The sequence below is a fragment of the Scyliorhinus torazame genome, chromosome 6 (genome assembly GCF_047496885.1).
Source record: "Scyliorhinus torazame isolate Kashiwa2021f chromosome 6, sScyTor2.1, whole genome shotgun sequence".
NCBI classification, from domain to species: domain Eukaryota; kingdom Metazoa; phylum Chordata; class Chondrichthyes; order Carcharhiniformes; family Scyliorhinidae; genus Scyliorhinus; species Scyliorhinus torazame.
The window spans coordinates 55,159,465-55,177,377 of NC_092712.1; the positions used below are offsets into that span (position 1 = coordinate 55,159,465).

At 40.4% G+C, this 17,913-nt stretch overlaps 1 protein-coding gene across 2 annotated transcripts in view; it reads right to left on the reverse strand.

Annotated features, from left to right (window-relative positions):
- Positions 1–17,913, reverse strand: part of lmbr1 (limb development membrane protein 1) — a 316,729-nt gene that overhangs the window by 147,997 nt on the left and 150,819 nt on the right. The gene's annotated exons all lie outside the window — the stretch shown is intronic.

Sequence of the window (17,913 nt, forward strand, 5' to 3'; positions counted from 1 at the left end):
TTTAATTTCAGGGTTTTTTTTCAATTTCAGGTGAGCAGTAAGTAGGGCTCAAACAAAGAACATTTTCAAATTAAAACAAGCACAAATCTAGGCAGCAAATGGAAAGTGGGCAGTATTTCAAACTAATGAATGCCTCACCATTACAAGGACATGCACTTTTAGTCCTTACTTTGTGGAACAACTATAGAGCATAAAGATAAATTCATTAAGTCTACATAGATTTCAGTCAGGTATTTGACAAGGTCCCACATGGCAGGCTGGTCAGAAAAGAGATCTCGTGGGGTACAGGGGAAAGTGGCAGGTTGGATTCAAAATTGGCTCAGTGACAGGAAACAACAGGCAATGGTGGATAAATATTTCTGCAAATGTAAACTGGTTTCCACTTGTGTTCGACAGGGCTGTCTTGAGGCTCTTGCTGCTTGTTTTACATATTAATAATCTTAATATGGATGGCATGATTGGGAAATTTGCAGATTATACAAAAATTGGTCATGTGGTTGATAGTTCCTAACTGGATAGCTGTCGACTCCAGTATGATATTAATGATTTGGTTGAGTGGACACAGAAGTGGCAAATTAAATTTAATTTGGAAAAGTTTGAGGAATGCATTTGGAGGGGAGGGGCAAGCAAAGCAAGGGAATACTCAATGAACGGGAAGATATTGAGAGGGGTGGAGGAAGCGAGAGACCTTAGAATGCATGTCCACAGGTCCTTGAAGGTAGCAGGATAGGTAGGCAAGGTAGTCAAGAAAGCAAATGAAATGGAATGATTTTATTGAGCGAGGTATTGACTCAGAAAGCAGGGGTGTGATGACAGAACTATATAAAGTACTGTTTAGGCCACAGCTGAGAATGGTGTACACAGTTCTGGTCACCATATTAGAAGAAGGGCATAATTGCTCTGGAGCGAGTGCAGAGAAGATGTACAAGAATTCTGCCAAGGTTCAAAAATTGCAATCATCAGGAGAGATTGGATTGGCTCGGGTTGTTTCCTTAGAAAATGGTGGCTAACAGGTGACCTAATAGAGGTGCACAAAATTATTAGGGATCTAGGTGGGATAGACAGGAAAGACTTGTTTCCCCTTGCTGAGGGGTCAATTACCAGGGGGAATAGATTTAAGGTCATTGGTAGAAGGATCAGAGGGGACACGAGGAAGACCGTATTCATCCAGTTGGTGGCTGAGGCTGAAATGCTCAACTCATTCAAGCATCTACATCTAAAGTGCTGTAACCTGCATGGCTATGGACCATGTGCTGGAAAAGTCGGATTAAAATGGGCGGCTAGTTCCTTTTTTAAAAAACTTTTTTGGTCAGCACTGACACAATGTGCTGAATGGCCTCTTTCTGCACCATAACCTCTCTCTGGTTCTGTGGTTCTAAGTTTTCAGTTGAACATAAGAACATAAGAACTAAGAGCAGGAGTAGGCCATCTTGTCCCTCGAGCCTGCTCCGCCATTCAATGAGATCATGGCTGATCTTTTGTGGACTCAGCTCCACTTTCCGGCCTGAACACCATAACCCTTAATCCCTTTAATCTTCAAAAGACTACCTACCTTTATCGTAAAAACATTTAATGAAGGAGCACAAGGATTTGTCTCTATAGTAGTCTTTTTTTGTTAAATATGTCACAGTTCAGTGCTGTTTCAATATGTGTTAAAATATGTTTTGTGAGTAAAAGCTTGCCTAAAGGTGATTGGTGCCCCAAGAAAGACCCATGTTGTATTGTAGATTAGTCAGCAGATAAAAACTACTTGGTGCAGGATGGGCAATTGCTTTGCACAGATTCCAAACAACAGCTAATTCGTGAGCAGTGTTTAGTTTTTCAGGAAAGTACCTAGCACATTGGTGCTGACAAATTATTTTGATATATACTATTCTTTGAAGAATGGCTTGTAAAATGAGGACAGCAACGAAGGAATGATAGCGTTTAAATGGAGTTTGTTTATCCAATGAAGTGTGCGAAGTAAACGTACTCTTTATTTTTATAACAGTATATAAACAAATGTTCTACAGATTGATCGTACCAAGTATCGCTCATGGTGATACCATTTGCCAAATATGGCAGGTTCTCACCCTGAAGGACATTATGTGAACCAGTTTATTTCTTACTACAATTCGGCAGTTTCGTGATAGGCTTCCTGGTTGAGGTTTGTTGAGGATTCCCAATTTATCTCTCAAATTACCAGAATTATTAATTCAATTTCACAATGGAATTTGAGCTCAAGGTGTACAAATTGCTATTCCACCGACATTCTTTGCACAGTAGAACTAAGAGTGTATACATCAGCATATAAGGGCAAAACATTATTGTACTTGAAATTAATATTCCAACTTGAATTATCAGGTGGAACCAAAGCAAACACAACAAAGCACTGTACAAGTAAACAGCATTGATGTAAAACAGGTCACACAAAGTTATAGTTTACACGTGAAATAAATTTGCTGTACACCAACTTATTAATTCAAACAAACTCCTGGATTAATATGTTTGTTGCCGGTCTAATCCGATCAGGACAACTAACATGCATTATATTTTCACCCGCTGCATTATAATTACCAAAAGCAACAGCCATATTTCAGCACAAGGGACCTCAAATCCATTCTCAATCTCCAATTCAAACATAGTACATATCAAAAGATTAATCAACTTTGATGGCTGGACTGCATTTTTCACGCAATTAGTTTTACAATTTCAATATCACTCATCAGTTAACAATATATTAAATAAGAAGTAATAACAGAAAGACCGATGTTTGTGTTAGTATGAAAAAGTAATTACAGCAGTAACCGATGGTGATCAAGTCTTCGAGAAAGAAAATCCCTAAATGACAATATACAATAGCTCTATAAAACAAGTGTTAACAATATTGTCAAAACCATCAGTGCATTCCATCCATGATGTAAGCACAGCACACAACACCGTGCATGCTGATATTTCTTCACTCAGGTGATGGTGAACCTGCGGAATTCACAGAGGGCTGTGGAGGCCAAATCACAATGTATTCAAGAAAGAGATATTTTTTTTAGATTTGAATGGCATCAAGGGGTATAGGAAGAAAGCTGAAATATGGCTTTGAGATTGGAGGATCAGCCATGATCATATTAAATAGTGAAACCAAAGAGACAATGCTGGAAAATCTCAGCAGGTCTGGCAGCATCTGCAGGGAGAGAAAAGATCTAACGTTACTGCTGAGACTTTCCAGCATTTTCTTTTTGGTTTCAGATTCCAGCATCCGCAGTATTTTGCTTTTATATTAAATAGTGAAGTGGGATCAAATGGCCCAATGGCTTACTCCCCTTCCTAGTTTCTATCATGGCTAGTTTCTACCATGGATGCACATGCTTTGGATCCAATTTTGGTACAAACATATGAAACTGGAGGGGATTTCTCCAATTTGAGGCTGTTTTTTACAAAATCAACTCACAAACTGAAAAAAATTTCAGGACCTTAGTACAATAAAAACAAATTGATGCAGTTAATCAAATCGGTCACAATCAATCTTTTAGGGTTGGTCTTTCTTCAAAGAGAAACATTGATGCTTTCATGTTCTTCCCTCCCAAAATTTCCTATCCCCATGATAAAACACTGACCGCTGATCTGCTGCCAAGGTGAATTTTCACTATTTAAAGGTGAAATGTTTTAATTTTTTCATGTCTGCATTCCAAAAACCTTACTATTTTTTGTATTATTCCAAGCTATTATTAGACCACATATATAATACTCTTCCCTCTTTGTTTCTATGGCAGACGTTGGTTGCACTCACTATATCACTGTAAAATCTTTCACAGAATCCTCCAGTGCAGAAGGCAGCTATTCAGCCCATCGAGTCTGCACCGACCCTCTGAAAGAGCACTCTACCTAATTCCACTCCTCCGTCCTATTCCTGTTACCCGACACACTGGTCATGGCCAATTCAGCTAACCTGCACATCTTTGGACTGTGGGAGGAAACCGGAGCACCCAGAGGAAACCCACGCAGATACGGGGAGAGAACGTGCAAACTCCACACAGTCACCCAAGGCCAGAATTGAACCTGGATTCCTGGCGCTATGAGGCAGCAGTGCTAACCACTCTGCCGCCCTCCATTTTCCTCCTTTGTCTAATTCCCCCCCCCACCCCTATTTCACTATTTAATATGACAATCAGATGGGACATTCTGGGGTATGACACAGAGGTACAGCAGCTCAGAGGCCACACATCAGGTGAGACACTTGAACATAAAACTTCAGGTATACAGACTGCATGAAAAAATGCATTTTCTCCCAGATATGAACAAAATCTCTCCCATTGGTGCTACACGAAAAATTATAAATTTTGACAGATACAAATTTGCTAAGTATCAAATTGCAAAATGAAAGATGCTGTTGCCTAATGTACTTCAAATCTCTGACGTCATCGCAATCATTTATAGTCTGGCCATATAAAATAGAATGCTGGCTTCAGCTTGCAAATTAAAATTAACGAAACACTAAATAGGAGAAGTCAGGCATGGTTAGTCTTGGTTTCACTGCATGTCAAAATCAATTTGGACATTCCAGAACACCAAGGTATACAAAAACATACAATCCATAACTTGAGAATGATGTGAATAAACTTGTCATGACTCGACAAAATGAGGAATGGCCAATGATAAGCAGCTTGAAAATGTTCAGCAATGCAGTTTGTTCTCCTAATGCAGATAACACCCAAATGACTGTATACAATAGCTCTAAAACAAGTGCTAATAATATTGTCAAAAACCATCAATGTCATTCAATTAAATACTCTTATTCTCAAAACCATCCTGTCTTCAGCACATTATTTCCTCTGATTTATAGACCCTCAGAGACATTGCTGACTATAAATTACTCAAAGTGGAGAGAGAGCTTTTACTGCCACCATTAATCAGCCACAGATAAATACACGGGAGTAAAACTCAGCCAATTGCCCAGCTCTCCATTAACTGCTGTAATCTGGAGTTGGAAGATCCCAAGAGGAAGCCTCCTATCAGTTCATCGCTCACATGTACTTTAGTTAAAGACACACCAGATGTCAAGCTTACTTATTAGTCTATCCTTCAACCAAAGCAGTGTTGCACTGTGTCAAAGATGAAAAGCAGACTGCTACTGTTCATATCAAAACATTAGATCGGTGAATGACACTTTGATGACATTTTTCAAAATGAAGCTTTCACACAAAAAGTTAAATCTCTTTTACTTTAATAACATGAAATGTATATGAATATAAATACACTTGAAAAAAATGCAGGGGTTGGGAAAGAGCTGGCCACCAGGCAACTGTTCAGAATTACGAGGGGATTTTGTTAACAATACAGTATTGATCGTCCTATAATAGTCTACGTTTGTAATAAATGAAAGAAAAAGCAACATGACTAAAATTAACCTTGGTCAGGTTCAATATTTAACTTATAATTTAATACAAATTATGAGTGCAATCAATATCATTTCTTCCAGAATGATTTAAAATCAATTGCTTGAAATATCCATGGAACAAAATAACCTTGAATTGAAACAACAATGGCACTGGCAGTGCTAAATCAGCCAATCCAGGTAAAAACGAATACATTGATGGATATTTGAATCAACTGTAAAGCTGAAAGAGCGGATTGGCAGGTCTTTAAAAAATGATGAAAATTGTAATGTAATTGAGACAAACAGTAGCATTTCAATATGCCACACTAGATGCAACTTAATACATTACAGAAGGAAATTATATTCTAACTAATACAATTATGTAAGGAAACCAAGGTACAAGGCCCAAATATCTGCACTGCAAGATACAATCGAGGTTGGCTAGTTGAGATGAAAAGGAACTAGTGGTCCGATGATGCAAGGCTTGCACTTTAAAAGCCTGAAGAAGGCAGGCATAGTACCACCAGACAAGGAATAGAGTGACATATCAGAATATGGAAACTCTACACGAACAGTGACCCGGGGTGCAATCGAACCCAGGTTCCTCGGTGATATGAGGCAGCCTTTTGCCAGTTTGTATTTTTCAATAACTTCATTCAATTTTCAAGCCATCTTGCATTGAAATTCCCTTCCTTCCTTGAAATGTTCCCTTCATAGCAAGTCCTACTAGTTTGTTTCCTCTCATGATGTGTCCAGTCTCTCTCTTTTACGAATTACTTTCAACAAATTGCTTTGTTATTTCAATTTCCTCAGCACATTGTCACATTATTTTTTCCATTCAGCTCATTCTTTCCATACTCCTTCAAAGCTACACTTCAAAGCTATTTAGCAAGTTGGTGTCCTTGTCCACAAATCCCACATCTATACAAAACAAATCAAGCTCTTTAAGTCACTGTTCAACTTTCCAGTTAGCAACTGTCTCTTGTTACTAAATACAGCCTTCCCATTGCAATCCTTGCTCTTATTTCTTTGTTATACCTTCCATCTGCAATATTATGATTTCCAAATACAGATTCGTGCACGTGTTCTAGTTCTTTTCCATCAGAATATATCTTGGCGATTTTCAGCTATGCATCGCTTTGATTTTGTGGATTTCACTTTCATTCAAATGTTCATTACTGCTGTCACTCGTCTACCTACTTGTGACCCTTCTCTATGCTTGCTGCAAGTGGCTTCTCATCTGCAAATCCAGCTATTATCATTGGCCCCTCCTTCCGATCTTAACAGCAGTTTCTGTTCAAAAACTTCTTCAATGATTGCTTCTGCATAAACAAGGGAATGGTGATAAACAACACCCTTGTCGAACCCCTCTCCTAACTGCATATTGTTCCATTTCCCCATTGACTTCTCTCACTGTTGGTAATGGTCCCATGTACAAATTTCTTATGAGTTGTCTATCTCTCCAATCTATTACAATGTCTTTCGGTGCTATCAAAGGTTGAATTCAGTAAACTCATTTAAATGCTTTTCCAAATTTTATAAAACAAACATATACTTCCATCCAAACTCTAAACTGCATTCACTCATTAACCTGATAAAACCGAGGGGGCACGGTAGTGCAATGGTTAGCACTACTTCCTCATGGCACCGAGGATCCGGGTTTATTCCATGCCCTGGGCCACTGTTTGCACATTTTCCCTGTGTCTGCGTGGGTCTCACCTCCACAACCCAAAGATGTGGAGGGTAGGTAGATTGGCAACACTAAATTGCCCCTTAATTGGAGAAAAATAACCCTGATAAAACCAATGAGTCCTCCCTCGAATCCACACTGGCCATCTCCAATATAGTTCTGCAGCCCCCCAATTTCTATTACAATTCTCAACACAACTTTAGATGCACACACATTAAGACAACTTGTACCAAAGTCAGATCATCAGCACATCTTTGGCTTCTTCCTTAGAGTGACCATTGCACAGCTTAGTACACAAGAACATAGGAATTAGGAGGAGTAGGCAATTTGGCTCCTCGAGCATGCGCCGCCATTCAATAAGATAATGGCTGATCGGATTGTAACTTCAACTCCATATTTCTGCTTACCCCCGATAACCTTGAACTCAACTAATTCTGCCTTAAAGATATTAAAAGACGGCACCTCAACTACCTTTTGAGGAAGAGAATTCCAAAGCCTTTCAAGCCCTTGGTAAAATATTCTCCTCATTACCATGATCCCTCGTGATATATTCTCCCAAAAGAGGGAAAATCCTTTCCATGTCCGCCTCCCAGAAGAGGGAACATCCTTTCCACGTCCACCTGGTCAAGTTCCCTCAGGATCTAATGATAATAATAATCTTTATTATTGACACAAGTAGGTTTACATTAACACTGCAATGAAGTTACTGTGAAAATCCCCTAGTCGTCACACTCCGGCACCTGTTCGGGTACACGGAGGGAGAATTCAGAATGTCCAATTCACCTAACAAGCACGTCTTTCGGGACTTATGGGAGGAAACTGGAATGCCCAGAGGAAACCCATGCAGACACGGGGAGAGCGTGCAAATTCGGCACAGACAGTGACCCAGCCAGGAATCGAACGTTGGACCCTGGCGCTGTGAAGCAACAGTGCAAACCCACTGTGCTACAGTGCTGCCCTGGATCTTATAACTTTCAATCAAGTTGCCTCTTACTCAATCCAGCAGATGCAAGCCCAGACTTTCCACGCAAGATAACCTGCCCATTCTAGATATTAAGCTGGTTAACCAACTGTTTCACATCTTTATTTAATTAAGGAGACCAGTACAATACACTGATGCCCTGGACAACTGAAGCATAACTTCTCTACTCTACAATACCCTACAATATCATATTAGCTGTGCTGCAAACTAACCTTTTGCAATTCATGAATACGACACCCCGATCCCTCTGCATCTCAAAGCTCTGCAATCTCTCACCATTAAGATAACATGCTTCTTTTTTATCCATCCTGCCAAAATGAACAAGCTCATGTTTTCCCACATTATACTCTTGTGTGCCAAATCTTTGCCCACTCACCTAACCTATCTAAATCCTTTTGAAGCCTCATGTCCTTTTCAGAACTTACTTTCCTACCAATCTTTCACATTATAAGTAAATTTAGCAACTATACCATCAGGCCCTTCACCAAAATTATTGATATAAACTGTGAAGCGTTCAGGCCCTTCCACTGATTCCTGCTTGCAAACTATTCGTCACATCCTGCCAACCAGAAAAACAACCAATTTATGTCAACTGTTTCCTGCTAGCTAGCCAGACTTCAAAGAACTCAAATAAATTGGCTAAACATTATTTTTCTTTCACAGAACCATGTTCACTCTGTCTCACTTTGAAATTATCAAAGTGCCCTGTTGTAACATCTTTAATAATAGCTTCTAGTATTTTCCCTGACAGATGTTAAGCTAACTGGCCTATAGTTTCCTGCTTTCTGTCTCCCTCTCTTTTGGAATAATGGAGTAACATTAGATAATTTCCAATCAAATTAAACTTCCACTGAATCTAATGAATTTAGGAAAATTAAAACTAACGCATCAACTACCTCGCTGGCCATTTATTTTAAGGCCACAGGATGAAATCAATCCAGAACCCAGTGACTTGTCAAACCTGCAACTCCAACAATTTGCGAATAATAAGTACCATCTCCTTGCTGATTGCCATTTTCTTGAGTTCCTCCCTCCCTTCCAATGGGGCAGCACGGTAGCACAGTGGTTCGCACAGTTGCTTCACAGCTCCAGGGTCCCAGGTTCGATTCCCAGCTTGGGTCACTATCTGTACGGAGTCTGCATGTTCTCCCCGTGTCTGCGTGGGTTTTCTCCGGGGGCTCCGGTTTCCTCCCAAAGTTCAAAGATGTGCAGGTTAGGTGGATTGGTTATGCTAAATTGACCTTAGTGCCCAAAAAAACGGTTAGGTGGGGTTACGGAGATGGGGGGAGGCATGGAGATAGGGTGGAGGTATGGGCTTGGGTGGGATGCTCTTTCCAAGAGCTGGTGCACTCGATGGGCCGAATGGCCTCCTTCTGCACTGTAAATTCTATGATTCATGATTTACAGCTATCTCTGGGATGTTGCCGGTGTCCTCTTCAGTAAAGACCGATACAAAATAGCTATTCAATTCATCTGCCATTGCCTTTTTCTCCCATTATTAACTTCCCAGACTTACTTTTCATAGAACCAATGCTCACATTGTTAACTCGTTTTTAAAATATCGAGAGAAACACTTACTATCTAAGCTTTATATTTCTCGAACGTTCTCTCATACGCTAATTTTTCCCTCCTTATTAATCTTGTAGCCGTTCTTTGCTGTTTTAAATTCTGTCCTAACTTCTGGCCTGCCACCCATCTGTGCAACTATATGCTTTGTCTTTAACTGTGATACTGTCTTTAATTTTTTTAGTCAACCACAGATGGTGGGTCATCCCTTTTTCTTTCTCGTTGGATGACATCTATTGAGTATTCTTAAATATCCCATTAAATGTCTATGACTGCATCTATTTTGAACTATCCCTTAATCTAAATTGCCAATTTACTTTCACTCGCTCTTCTTTCATACCCTCATAATTGCGGTTTATAAAGCTCAAAGTACTAGTATTAGACCCACTCGTCTTTCCCTCAAATTGAACTTCAAAGTCAATATTATGATCACTGTTACTTACGGGCAGCTTCACTACATGATCACCAATTAATCATATCTCACTGCACAATACCAGGTTGAGCACAGTCTGTTCCCTGGTTGGCACCAGAACATGCTAATCAAAGAAATAATCCCAAATATATTCAATGCATTTGTCATCTGCCCTACCTTCACCCATTTGATTATTGCAGTCGATATGTAGATTTTAAAACCCCATGATTATTGCCATGCCTTCCGACAAGCTCCCTTCATTTAATCCTTATAACCACTCCTACTGTGTGCTTACTGTTAGGGGCCCTGAAAACCATTCCCACAAGTGATTTCTTGCCTTGATCATTCCTTATCTCACCCAAACTATTTCTATATCCTAGTTTCCTGAACTTAGGTCATCCATAGAAACTCTACAGTGCAGAATGAAGCCATTCGGCCCATCAAGTCTGCACTAACCCTCCTAAAGAGCACTCTGCCTAGGCACACTCCCCCCATAACCCCGAACATTGCTCATGGCCAAAGACCAATCCACCTAACCTGCAAGCCTTTGGACTGTGGGAGGAAACCGGAGCACCATGAGGAAACCTACGCAGGCATGGGGAGAACGTGCACTCACCCAAGGCCAGTATGGAACCCAGATCTCTGGCACAGAGGCAGTAGTGCGTACCCCTGTGCCACCACGGTTAATTTGCCTTTCTGTTCCTGATGGTGGAGCATCCCAACTTGGATTGGTTTATTTGAAACAGAACTTGAAAATGCTAAGTTGGTGACCAACGTTGAAAACGGATCGAGATAAAATAATTAAAATTAAACTGGTAACATGCAAAATTATATTCCAGAGATGTCCAAGCATTGCAATCATGGCACAGCTGCAACATGTTAACTCAAGGTACACTGCACACAAAATTAATATTTACATGCAATACCCAATACAAACTGGAAATTACTGCCTCAATCATATCAATAGCCATTAATGCTGCCTCATATTTAGCAGCCCTACTACATGCAAACTATAGTACTCCCATTTAAGGAATATATACATAAAATATGTCTATATCATCGGCGATCATTCGTTAATGAGTATGATTGTCCACCTAAGAAACACTTGTGTTACAGGTCATGGGTTTTGTGAGTTCTTGCATGGCTGATGAGCCACATTTTCAACAGCACACTTAGTGAGTGTTTCCGGGAGGATGGGGTCGGTCCTTGGACTTAATATGCTGGTATTCCTTTCTCAAGACTCCTTTTCCAGACATCCTCTTGCAGTCCGATGTCCTCAAAGAATTGTGTCCCTTCGATCAAGAGGTTCCTCCAGGTAGGTCCCTCTCTTCTGAGCAAGGGTCTCCCTGGCATTGACATCTCTGTTGCATTTCTTGCGGGAAGCCTTCAGGGTGTCTTTGAAACGCTTCTTTGTCCTTCTTCGTGCTCGGAAGCTTTCTTTGAGCTTAGCAAGAAGAGTTGCTTTGGCAGTCAAGATTCTGACATCCTAAGCATATGCCAGCCCAACAGCGTTGGTTTCGGATGAGCATGGCCTCTATGCTGGTCATTTTGGTTCCTTCAATTACAGTAATGTTAGTACGCCTGCCCTCCCAGCTGATGCGGAGAAACGCTCATATAGCGTTGATGGTACCTCTCCAGAACCTTTATTTACATGCAATACCCATGCATCTATACGTGAGGTGGCACCAGTACATAGCTCACGTTTGAGCCGTAGATAAAAGAGTTGGGAGGACGAGCGCCTTGTACACGAGGATCTTGGTGTCAGCACAGATGTCGCGATCGCCAAAGGCTTTTGTCCTTGGGCATCTGAAGGAGGCACTTGCAGATTGTAAACGACGTTGGATCTTTGCATCAACGTCAGCCTTAGAGGAGAGGTGGCTCCCCAGGTATAGGAAATGTTCCACATTTGGTAGAGTTTCTCTGTTGATCTTGAAGAAAGAGACCGGATCTTGCCCTGGGGTGGGTTGGCAAAGGACTTCAGTTTTCTTGAGGTTGAGGCTGAGACTGATCCTTTGGTATGCTCCCGCAAAATAATACATCAGGGAAGGAAATCAAAATTGATTTGTTTTTAAACGAGACAGTTGCTTACATTGCATCTTTAATGATCCCCAAACAGCACAATCAATTACTTTGAAGTTGCTATCACGTCAGTGAACACAGCAAGATCCCACAAATTACAAATAGGATAAACTTGTTAACCTGTGATTTTTTTAAATCTTGACCATTTCTACTCCTCCAATTGTGCTGGGCAATCTTCCACAGGCAAAACACATGCTAGTTTACCGTCTCATTCTAAAGGTGGTACAAACCAAGAGTCAACATTTTCACTTGTCTCTCATGACCACCAGAAAACAGCCGATGAGTGCTTTTTAAATGGAACCGCTGATGTAATGTAGAAAACGCAACAGCTAATTTTGCGCACAGCAAACTCTCACAAATGGAAAGATGACAACCAGACAATCTTAGTGATGTTGATTGAAGAATAGATATTGACCAGAACACCAAGCATAACTCTCCTGCTTTTCTTTGAAATACTGCCATGAGTACTTTTACATCCACTTGAAAAGGCATTCAGGGCCTCGATTTTGTGCCTCATTTGAAAGATATGCAACATGAATCAATTTATTATGGTTAGAAATGGAGAGGTTGAGGTAAAGGTCATAGATTCACTGATTTGCACATTATGTAATATTTGGATTATCCACCTTAAGTGGCACAACAGCACACCATATCCACAAATGTCAGTGAACATTTTTTTTTTTAAAAAACTTTCACAAACCTACACATGTCAATCGGACATCAACAGGAGGGACATTTGGGTTTCTCACATGCCCGTTAGGTCCAGCAATTGTGCATGCTGTGCATTCACACCAAGTGATTTGAGATCGCCAATCTCACTTCAGCAAAATAAATAATCTCATCTTCAATATGGATAGATTCAAATCCAGACAACAGAAATGAAAGCTTTGTTCTAAGCCACTGCATTGGCTATTCCTCCTTCCATGTAATTTAAATAGCTCTTCAAGAGTCCAACAACTTAAAAATAAGGCATGATGTTAAAAATAAGGAACAGTGAATGCACATATGCTCATATTTCTCCATTGCCATCAAGTCCAGATATACTTTTGCAAGTTTTTCTCATGTTTTATTCCCAGGCTCTGTAAATTTATTATACACCGCCAATGAATGTCATCTCTTCACACTTAAGGAGTCTGTCAACAGGAATATTCATTCCTGTGCCATTCCATGCATACTACAATACCATTCCGAAAAGAAAAACTGCTTTCAATATCAATTATAGTACATTACCGGCCATCTCTGCATCTGAAATTTTACTAAACTGCATTTCCAGGAGAGAGAGCAAGAGAGTGCGCGAGCTAGAATAAAAAAAGTGTACATTTATATAGTGCCTTTCGTTTCTTCAGAAAGTAGTTCATAACCAGTTAATTACTGCTGCGTGGTAAGCAACACAAATGATCAGTTTACTTTTGGTCGTTGTGTTTGAGGGAAAGATGCTGGGCAGAACACGGAAAGAGTTTCTTTATTCTTTGAAAGGTGCCATGGGATTTTTATTCACTTCGATCTAGACAATTTAACACCTGGACAATGGCAACTCCCTCACTACAGCATTGTAACAATGGTTGAGATTATGCCCTCAAGTTATAGATGTTAGAATAGAACAGGAAAGCGAAGAGATCATGCTCGAACTTTATAAATCATTGGTTAAGGCTTAACTGGAGTGCTGTGGGCAATTCAGGACACCACACTACCACACTTATGGGAAGCACGGTAGCATAGTGGTTAGCACAGTTGCTTCAAAGCTCCAAGGTCCCAGGTTCGATACCCGGCTGGGTCACTGTCTGTGCGGAGTCTGCACATTCTCCCAGTGTCTGCGTGGGTTTCCTCCGGGTGCTCCGGTTTCCTCCCACAGTCCAAAAATGTGCGGGCTAGGTGGATTGGCCAGGCTAAATTGCCCTTAATGTCCAAAAAAAGTTAAGTGGGGGTTACAGGGTTATGGGGATAGGGTAGATACGTGGGCTTGAGTAGGGTACTCTTTGTAAGGGTCGGTGCAGACTCGATGGGCCGAATGGCCTTCTTCTGCACTGTAAATTATAATGTTTTCAACTTCAGCAAAGACATAAAAGCACTGGAAACAGTAAGTGGTAGTTTACCAAGATGTTACCGGAGATTAAGAACTTGTTATGGCCAGAGGTTGGAAAAATCTAAATGTGCTCCTTCGAACTGAAACACAAAGTGACCTAATAGAGGTTTTCTAGATGATGAGAAGTTTTAACAAGAGTACCGAAAAGTTATTCCCTCTGGCAAGTGAGTCAACAGCTAGAAATAATAAATAAAAAATCACTGGCAGAAGATCTAGAGGAGAGATGAAGAGAAGTATGTTCATTCAAGAGTTTCCAAGATTTGGACCCTCTACCTGAAAAGGTGGTGTAAGTGGATTTCATAAATAAGTTAAAAGGGGAGAGTCAGACTTGAGGATGAGGAACTTATGAGCTTACACAAAAAAATGATGTGGGAGTAAGCATGAATAGACTTACAAAAGCTGGCACAAAATGGAGGGGCTGAATAGCCAACATCTATACTGTGAGTCCATAATTCTACTAAATCACGGGGTGAGCCTTGAACCCTCAAATTACTGATTCAGAAACAGCTGTTGTTGAGATACACTGATACTCAAGACAAATATACCTGAGCATTTGACAAAGTGTCATGTAGATTTGAAACCAATTAAGGATTACAATAAACAGGTGTAAATGATACAACTGGAACAGTCCTAAGTGAACGATTTATATGAATGGCCTGTCTAGGGTACAAGCTTCAAAGGCTTAAAATGTACAAAGTAGGGAGGACTTATTGTTTACTAATAACAGATTCTGTACAGTTGTATTGGATGCCTTCATGCTCCAGGAGTCTGAATCATTCTTACAAGAACAATAACAACACAAGCATGTTTTCATGTTTTCTTTCATTTACTTCCCCATGATTTATATATTTGTTTCAAGTTCACAATGCCAGACTTTCCTGGGCTAAAAGAAACAATATTCAATTCAACTTAAACCATTTTGTTATAGTCTCTACTTCCATGATTTTAAAGTGGCCATGCGGTGACATTTGTTTAAATATTTGGGGATCTTGCCTGGTGCCAAGTTGGCACAGCCGCGCAAGGGTGGGGCGGATGGCTGAGGTTTGATGCAGCAATGAGGGGAGGCCAGCCAGGGGGATGGCCCTCCAATGAGCCCAACAGACCTATTAAGGAGGGCAAGTCCACACCATGATCAGCCTGCCAGGCTGGCAGATTTGCTGGGCCTTTCCTGCAGCTGATTAAAAGCCTGCAGTGATAGTCGAGGCCATTAAGTGGGAATTGTTTGCCCACTGAAAGGCCACAATTGGTCCACTGGCATGAGGTGGGCACAGGGGCAGGTGGGTGGGCAGCAGGAAGAATGGCTTTAACGTGTCGCTGCCTTCAAACACACCACTGAGGGTGGTGATTAGCAAGAGTCAGGAAATTCTGGTGAGAGTAGTTTTTTGTTGGTCTTGGAATACAGGATGTTATGGACTTGATCAGCATTTGTTGCCCATCCCTAACTGGTTGAGAAGGTAGTGGTGGGCCGCCTACTTGAACCGCTGCTGCCCACACCTTGCAAGAACACCCAGGTTTGTGACAGTTTTCTGGTGCAATCTGTGGAATCAAGTTGAGTTAAATCTATTATAGAAGGCAGGTTTCATTACTAATCTCAGTGAAAGATCTATGGTACTTAACTGCTTACAGTTTGCCAACCTGAAATTGACCTATGTGGCACCTTATCAAATGCCTTTACAGCCTCAAAGAACTCTAATAGATTTGTCAAATGTTAGAAACTTTAACAGGAGTGTGTGCAGTCAATTCTAGCCCCACTTCTGCACATGTCACAACAAAGTGTCTATCCCATCCACAAAATTGGTTACCTTTAATACTGTTATCCCAGCATAAAAAGACTCTACACAGATGTCTTTCGGAAAACACAAAAAAAGTTGATTATAAACAAACTAAAAAGTAATAAAACTGGCCAACATAAAATTGTAGTGTTTAAAAAGTGCAACAATTGTCCCGTTTTTCTAAAACAGATATTCGAATCCCCATACAGTTACAAACACAAAACAGGACAAACCGAACAGTAAAGTTCAGAGGCTAGAGCGCGAGAACATTTCTTTTAAAATGATAAATCTTGAAAAGAACTCGATGCTGGTGATCTGACAGAATTCTGGTCACAATCAATCTGGAAGTTCTTTCTGACAGGTTTTTGGTGAAACTGTCCTTGATGACTATTATTCATCATAATTTTGCAGACTTTTGAAAAAAAAAAAGTGCTATTTTGATCAAATGTTTCAAAAAAGATTCAACTCACTCAAGACTGCCTGCAACACAAAAGTGAGATTGAGAGAAAGTCTTCTTCTTGCGGCCTGCTTCCGAGGTACACATGTTCATGAATACTTCTCTCATGCCAGGTGTTTGTTAACCAATCAGCAAGAGTCTTTAACATGGGAACTGCAGTTCTTAGTTATATTACGATCCTGGACCAGACCCGTACAGTGGCTAGGATACTGAACAGAAGCCCCAGTGTTTTATTTTAATTTTGTACGGTCGTGGGGAAAGAATACCTTGCTCCAGGAGCGATTTCACACAAAGTAGGGAAATGCTATGTTAAAACAAACTTTATCACCAACACTGTATTCAACTATCTTTAACATAACACAAGAAAATAGCTTACAATTACCCCTTAAACAATGCTAATCAATACTGCGACACAATAACTCTTAATTGCTATCTTAACTTCCAGACCAACAACAGAACCATCTCAGGTTACAATCCACTTCAAATACAGTTACCACTCTGTACAGCGATGTTTTGAAGACTGCACTTTTGAGAAAAATAGATCTTTTTTGTTTCATGTGAGAGTGCCTTTAAGAAATGGATGTTTAAGCAATGTACCTTTAAGAAATGCAGTGATGTCAGATAGTGGGTTGTGCTGGGCTTTAGCTCAGCCATTTTGCAGTTTTTTAGTTTCAGTTTGAAAAGAGGTTGGGGTGTGTGTGTTTGCAGTGAGCTGGATCTGCTGTGATCTCTGCCATGAAAGACTATCTCTGGATCATTTGGGTGATTTAAACTCATAATAGTAAAGCCTTTAACCTGATGTGTTTCTGTTTAAAGGTGTTAAGTCTCTTGGAAGTTTGAAGGAACATTTTGAGGGATTATTTACTGTTGTAATATCTTCGGGGTTATCTTTGAAGTAAGGGGTGTTAAGAGATCCAATGTTTATTTAAGATGTCAAATTGAGTTCATGGAATAAACTTTTTTTGTGTTTAAAAACCCACGTGTCCATAATTGTAATCCCACACCTAGGGAACAAGCCTTGTGCTCGGAAAAGCAACAATACATTAAAGGGGGAGGTTGGTTGAACTCCATGATACCTTTTGGGGTTCTGAAAACTCCTTTCCCATAACATTTGAGACTGCTTTAAAGAAAGAGACCTGATACCCTTACAGAATAATGCAAAATCTCTGGCTTTATTTCTTCAGAAATTGCTTCTCCCCTTGCCTTCCCTCACAGACCAACTCTGAACCTCAACACAGGCTGTTTCAGCCTTTGGCTCCTCCCATCAACATCATCACCATACTAAACTGGACGCAATGCCTCAATTAACTACTCAGTGGGGAACCTCAATATAAATAAAAATCCATTTGTACAAACATTTACGATGTTTGAATTGCACTTTTGGCTTCCAAAAAGTCCAAGTGTCTTGCAAACCAGAAGTGGCAAAACACCACTGCAGCAGTCATAAACACAGCAACTCACGCTTTCAGCCCCCACTGCACCAAATACATAGAATACAATAGATCTGAAATTCCTACAATCA